The sequence below is a fragment of the Thalassophryne amazonica genome, chromosome 9 (genome assembly GCF_902500255.1).
Source record: "Thalassophryne amazonica chromosome 9, fThaAma1.1, whole genome shotgun sequence".
Taxonomy (NCBI): domain Eukaryota; kingdom Metazoa; phylum Chordata; class Actinopteri; order Batrachoidiformes; family Batrachoididae; genus Thalassophryne; species Thalassophryne amazonica.
This window is the reverse complement of record NC_047111.1, coordinates 68,839,463-68,847,416: the sequence shown is the minus strand read 5'-3', so window position 1 is coordinate 68,847,416 and position 7,954 is coordinate 68,839,463.

Sequence of the window (7,954 nt, the reverse complement as noted above, 5' to 3'; positions counted from 1 at the left end):
TTACTCTGATGGACTACCCAGCAGGGAATAAGTTTCATTACACTAGAATTCTTTCAGAAAGTGCTGTAACTAGGTTTAAGGATCTGATTCCTTCTTTATGTTCTCTAATGCCATATACCAACACAGTGCAGAGTAGCTACCTAAACTCTGTAAGTGAGATAGAGTATCTCGTCAATAGTTTTACATCCTCACTGAAGACAACTTTGGATGCTGTAGCTCCTCTGAAAAAGAGAGCTTTAAATCAGAAGTGCCTGACTCCGTGGTATAACTCACAAACTCGCAGCTTAAAGCAGATAACCCGTAAGTTGGAGAGGAAATGGCGTCTCACTAATTTAGAAGATCTTCACTTAGCCTGGAAAAAGAGTCTGTTGCTCTATAAAAAAAAAGCCCTCCGTAAAGCTAGGACATCTTACTACTCATCACTAATTGAAGAAAATAAGAACAACCCCAGGTTTCTTTTCAGCACTGTAGCCAGGCTGACAAAGAGTCAGAGCTCTATTGAGCCGAGTATTCCTTTAACTATAACTAGTAGCCTCAGACAGTGGACTCATCTCTGTGCTTGTTCTGTTAGACCTCAGTGCTGCTTTTGATACTGTTGACCATAAAATTTTATTACAGAGATTAAAGCATGCCATAGGTATTAAAGGCACTGCGCTGCGGTGGTTTGAATCATATTTATCTAATAGATTACAATTTGTTCATGTAAATGGGGAATCTTCTTCACAGACTAAGGTTAATTATGGAGTTCCACAAGGTTCTGTGCTAGGACCAATTTTATTCACTTTATACATGTTTCCCTTAGGCAGTATTATTAGATGGCATTGCTTAAATTTTCATTGTTACGCAGATGATACCCAGCTTTATCTATCCATGAAGCCAGAGGACACACACCAATTAGCCAAACTGCAGGATTGTCTTACAGACATAAAGACACGGATGACCTCTAATTTCCTGCTTTTAAACTCAGATAAAACTGAACTTATTGTACTTGGCCCCACAAATCTTAGAAACATGGTGTCTAACCAGATCCTTACTCTGGATGGCATTACCCTGACCTCTAGTAATACTGTGAGAAATCTTGGAGTCATTTTTGATCAGGATATGTCATTCAATGCGCATATTAAACAAATATGTAGGACTGCTTTTTTGCATTTGCGCAATATCTCTAAAATTAGAAAGGTCTTGTCTCAGAGTGATGCTGAAAAACTAATTCATGCATTTATTTCCGCTAGGCTGGACTATTGTAATTCATTATCATCAGGTTGTCCTAAAAGTTCCCTGAAAAGCCTTCAGTTAATTCAAAATGCTGCAGCTAGAGTGCTGGCAGGGACTAGAAGGAGAGAGCATATCTCACCCATATTGGCCTCTCTTCATTGGCTTCCTGTTAATTCTAGAACAGAATTTAAAATTCTTCTTCTTACTTATAAGGTTTTGAATAATCAGGTCCCATCTTATCTTAGGGACCTCATAGTACCATATTACCCCAATAGAGCGCTTCACTCTCAGACTGCAGGCTTACTTGTAGTTCCTAGGGTTTGTAAGAGTAGAATGGGAGGCAGAGCCTTCAGCTTTCAGGCTTCTCTCCTGTGGAACCAGCTCCCAATTCAGATCAGGGAGACAGACACCCTCTCTACTTTTAAGATTAGGCTTAAAACTTTCCTTTTTGCTAAAGCTTATAGTTAGGGCTGGATCAGGTGACCCTGAACCATCCCTTAGTTATGCTGCTATAGACTTAGACTGCTGGGGGGTTCCCATGATGCACATGAGTGTTTCTTTCTCTTTTTGCTCTGTATGCACCACTCTGCATTTAATCATTAGTGATTGATCTCTGCTCCCCTCCACAGCATGTCTTTTTCCTGGTTCTCTCCCTCAGCCCCAAACAGTCCCAGCAGAAGACTGCCCCTCCCTGAGCCTGGTTCTGCTGGAGGTTTCTTCCTGTTAAAAGGGAGTTTTTCCTTCCCACTGTTGCCAAGTGCTTGCTCACAGGGAGTCGTTTTGACCGTTGGGGTTTTTCCGTAATTATTGTATGGCCTTGCCTTACAATATAAGGCGCCTTGGGGCAACTGTTTGTTGTGATTTGGTGCTATATAAATAAAATTGATTTGATTTGATTCGATTTACATTCTGCTCGGTTACCAAATCCAACCGAGCAGTGAAGGCGGCCAAGACTTGCTGCAACTCACCCATTATTCCTCCTGCAGAAGCCTGTGCACCTTGCGTCTCCATTGACTGTTCAGCGGGTGGGTTGTGCCCTCTGGATCCATGATGTTGGCCGAGATATCCTGTTGGGGAAAGTGTAATGCATGGACCCACAACAGGCGGCGTAAATGAACGGTCAATAGATATTCCAATAAATACAATTTATTGCGGCAAATGTGCACAACAGATCGAATACTGCTTTTAGACAGTCAATCACAAGATACAATAAGTGACGTGTGGGCAGGCCCAAGGGTAGGAGACGCCTATCCAGAGAAGAGCCGGGGCCCACAAGGTTCCGCCGCCAACGAAGACCTGCAGTATACCGAAGCTGCCAAGTCCCGAGTCCCCAAGTGGCCTCACCTTGAGCTGTCAGATCCGGTACTGCTGGCAGGAACAAAAACAGGTTAATGGTGGGTGTGTGGACACCCATTAAGCAGTCAGCAAAAAAAGTCACCAGTCCTTCCTGAGGGAATAATCCACCACACCCAGGAAACAGGAAACGCTAAGTACGTGCAGCACCAGTAGTATACTTAGGTGAGAAGTGAGGAGTAGGAAACGCCGACTCCTTCCAACTTCTACCACCCAGCTCCAAGCTGCGAGTATACAAGGTTAAACACTGCCAAACTTAGAAACAGGAATATGTGCGAACGGCACAGTAATGACTGAGAACTTTACCTGTGAGGTAAGCTGATATCTCGGCAGAGATGTGGTGTCTCCTCCAGGCTTTTATGGTGCAGATGATGATGATTGCTGACAGCTGTCAGTCCTGGCTCCTGGATGGTAACTGCGCCCTCTCGTGCCTGAAACCCAACAACAGGCAGGGCGCCTTCTGGCATTGGCCAGCAGTACCTCCTCTTCGGGCGGCCCACACAACAAATTTTTCTTTAAGAAGCCCTCTTATTCTGCACTCTTTACCTGTATTAATTGCACTTGTTTGAACTTGTTACCTGTATAAAAGACACCTGTTCACACACTCAATCAATCATACTCCAACCTGTCCACCATAGCCAAGACCAAAGAGCTGTCTAAGGACACCAGGGAGAAAACTGTAGACCTGCACAAGGCTGGGATGGACTACAGGACAACAGGCAAGCAGCTTGGTAGAAGACAACAACTGTTATGATTATTTTTTAGAAAGTGGAAGAAACACAAGATGACTGTCAATCTCCCTCCGTCTGGGATTCCATGCAAGATCTCACTTTGTGGGGTAAGGATGATTCTGAGAAAGCTTAGAACTACACAGGAGGACCTGGTCAATGACCTGAAGAGAGCTGGGACCATAGTCACAAAGATTACATTAGTAACACATGATGCTGTCATGGTTTAAAATCCCACAGGGCAGCAAGGTCCCCCTGCTCAAGCCAACACATGTCCAGGCCCATTTGAAGTTCACCAGTGACCATCTGGATGATCCAGAGGAGGCATGGGAGAAGGTCATGTGGTCAGATGAGACCAGAATAGAGCTTTTTGGAATCAACTCCACTTGCCATGTTTAGAGGATGAGAACAACCCCAAGAAAACCATCCCAACCGTGAAGCATGACTGCACCGTATTGAAGGGAGGATAGATGGGGTCATGTATTGTGAGATTTTGGCAAACACCCTCCTTCCCTCAGTAAGAACACTGAAGATGGGTCATGGCTGGGTCTTCCAGCATGACAATAACCCCAAACACACAGCCAGGGCAACTAAGGAGGGGCTCCATAAGAAGCATTTTTGAAGGTCCTGGAGTGGCCTGGCCAGTCTCGACCTAAACTCGATAGAAAATCTTTGGAGGGAGCTGAAACTCCAAACCTAAAAGATTTGATTTGGAGAAGATCTGTATGAAGGAGTGGACCAAAATCCCTGTTGCAGTGTGTGAAAACTTGGTCAAGAACTACAGGAAACGTCTGACCTCTGTAATGGCAGACAAATGTTTCTGTACAAATTGCTAAGCTCTGTTTTTCAAGGTGATCAAATACTTATTTTATGCAATAAAATGCAAAATAATTATTTAAAAATCATACAATGTGATTTTCTGGATTTTTTTTTAGATTCTGTCTCTCACAGTTGAAGTGTACCTACAATAAAAATTACAGACCTCTCCATTCTTTGTAGGTGGGAAAACCTGCAAAACTGACAAGGGGTCAAATACTTATTTTCCCCACTGTACATTATGAATGATACAGTATATCTGGTTTTAGGTCCACAAAATGTGTAAAAGTGCTAAATCATTGGTTTAACTAAGTTACTCCTGCATTTTTTATTAACGGAATGTAGTCTCCTGCCACCAGACATCTGGGCCCACTGCAGGCCTGTTTGTCACTGCAGGAATGATTTTCTACATTATATGTATTGGGCAGCACAGTGGTGTAGGTGGTTAGTGCCCTTGCCTCCCATACAGTCTCCATGTACATTTGGAGTTGCATCAGCATGGGCATCCAGCAAAAAACTTGCCAAAGCCATATGCGTTCCAAACCGAATCCACTGTGGTGACCTTGAGCAAAATGGTAGCAGACAAAAGAAGCATCCTTATGGCAGCCAGTGTGTTTGATTTAACTCCCTTTTGAGCAAATGTATGAATGAGACATTAATCTTGTTATCTTGTCATTCCTATTGAAGAGATTAGAAAATAAATTTGCTTTGTACAGATAATATTTCTAAATTAATCTCAGTGTAAAGAGGTCAGATGCTAACAGCATGCCAGTCATCATAATACTTACTTAAGGAATTTTACTTTTGTGAACACTGAAAATAAATTTGTTGTTTGAAACAGACCAAAGCAAATGCATAAAGTCAGGTTTCCTCCAGACATTTTTCTCATATTTGGAAAATATCGAGTGCTGGTGTCTAGTGTATAATGCAGGGACGTCCACACGTATTTGGACAGTTTGCCACTGTATAAAATTACAGTGGAGTTGAAATTAAACAACTAGCTGTAATTTTAATACACTGTCGGCATCAAGAATGGCTGGACATAAATGCAGGACTCGGACAAACAGCTCTGGCGTTTAAGACAGCTTACTTGTAAGATAAGCTGGGGTCAGTATACGAGAAGGCAGTCCAAAAAGAGCAACGGTACAATAATCATCAGGCTAAAGGCGTTGTCTAGTAAACAGGCAGGTTATCATAAAACACGATGAGGCAGGCAGGGTGAGAAAAAATACAATAGTGGAGTTGGAAAGAAGATGCAAGGCATTGATCTGGTGAGGAGGAACTAGAGAACTGAGTGAAGCTTATATATACCCAGGTGATGAGCTACAGATTAGAAACAGGTGTGTGTGGAAAGCACCAGAACAAGGGTGTGGCCCATCCTGTACCGCATGCCACTGCTCAGGCAGTGGTCGCTCTCAGTTGGGCTGAACCACTGTTAAGAATTTTAATATTCTGTGTGCATCCGCGCTCTGGCCAAATCACCAACAAGCAATTACTACACCTAAAGTAGTCCAACAACAAAAAGTGTATTTTGATTTAAAAATACATAAATATATTAAATATAGCAAAGAACAAGTGCAGAAAATATTTTCTGAGTTACAAAATGAGTAATTTCAGCACTCATGATGAAGCGAAATGAAATTTTAGTGGGCCTCATGTTTACGTTCCATTATCGCTTCGCCTCTGGCTCAGGTGATCCTTCCGCCATCCCCAACTTACTGCATCCGCTCACATTGCTCCCCAGACGAGGAGTGTTTCGTTTTTATACTCAGCTGTGACTGTGTATTTACAAAACTGATACATTAAACAAGACTATTAGTTTTCGAAAAACCAGAAGCAAAGGTAATCTGTCCATATCCATCCGCCATCCCCAATGAAGTAGATCCGGTCATATTGCGTGTTTTGTTTTGTTTTATACCTCAGAAATGATATGTAAAATGAGATTAGACATCATCATTTTCAGGCGGTATCTCAGAGGTTGACAAGTCTGACATTTTGTTTGTTTTGGTGTGAGCAGATGACAAATTCATATGACGCGACCGAAACAAAAATGGCCAAAAGAAAATAGTTCCACACAACCTGGATCCACTGCACCTGATCTGGTGGGTCTGGATCCACTCATAAACCTAAGGATCCACATCCGGCTGAGGTATAAAACACTGGATAGCTCATTGGCCTAAACACTCCGTAGAAACCGCTGAAGCAAACGGCTGGGCCATCATACCACTCGCACGTTATGTGGACCGCACATAGACGGCTTATTAGAACATCAACAATTTCGAGTAATAATCAAGCTGATTCTCTCATTTCCTTCTTTTTGTTCTCCAGTTAATGTAACCTTCATCCCTCCTTATATATGTCTGCCATGATTAGCTATTGGATTTATTTCCTTTCTTTCTTACTCGATTCTAAAAATTATGATTCTTTAATTAAAGTTTATACAAGGTTTGTGTAATCATCACCAAAGTTATCGATATATAAGTGTACACACATATATGTGTGTGTGTGAGAGAGAGAGTATTAGAATTCACAGTTTATCTCTATATTATATATTTATAAACTGTTAACGGAGCTACGGCTCCCCTGTATTGCATTCAGAAACACAAAACAAATTAATGAAAAATAAATAAATGAAACACTGACTTTTGAGTTGCTTCCATGCCGTTTTTGTACACAGTGTAACGTCTTTTCTTCTTACCAGCACTTGTGTGCTTTGACCTGTGAACCGGAAGTGTTAGCTAGTAGAGGTGGGCGATACCAGGAATTTTGGTACTGATCCGATACCAAGTAAATACAGGCCCAGTATCGCCGATATCGATACCGATACTTTTTTATATTTAAGCTTCATAGATCCAAAGGATCTAAAAGACCTAGGATAGAATTTCACCAAACATTGTATGTGACAACAAAATAACAAAATACGTTATTATCACAATCAACATTTTTGTTTAAAAAAATATCAGTCAACACAACTTAAAACCTCGTGAGGTAGATGGCTGACAAACCACAATACAAGGGTGCGCTGCTCCGTGTTGTGTGACACAGCGTAGCGCTGCTCTTACAGACAGAGAGTAGACCTTGATGAATCGGCGTGCGCAGCAGTCAGTGCGTGCGGGAGAGAAAAAAGCTTGAGTATCGATCTTTTTACATGAGGATTGTTCAATATCAATACCAGTGTTAGTATCGATATTATCGATATTAGGATCAATCCGTCCATCTCTATTAGCTAGATCTCAGCGTTCATAAATAGGCACTAACATGTATGATTTTAGGGTTTACAAACATTTTTGACCATTAAATTTACTCACTTTACCAGCAAAAATAACGTTAGTGGACTGAAAGTTAGCAGAAGCTATTTGGTCCACTGATGGTTTTCAAAGTTAGCTGAAAAGGTAATCTGCTAATGAAAACGTTAATGTCACTAATTAGTGGTTAGCAGAACTGTGCCCACTAGTACATATATGCACAATATATTTCAAGACACTGAAACCATCTTGGACTTCATTTACGTCAGTGAAACTGTGGTACTGCATGGTCAATCTGAGCGGAGTAGGAGGTTCTCAAATACTGAATAACTGCGCAAGAAGGAGACCAGTGAGGGAAGCCACTAAGAGACCCATGGCAACTCTGAATGAGTTATAAATGTGTGTAGCAGTGATTGCAGAAAATGTGCACAGGGCAACTTTTGACTGCTGCATCACCAGTTATACAGTTTGTAGAGCATTATGACAAGCCATCACCTCCATTTCAAACAGACACGGGGGGAAAATAAGAGTGGGCTGTGAGAAATTTCCCCAGAGATCAAACTGAGTGTTGCTGAATATGTACTTTACAGAGTGGCT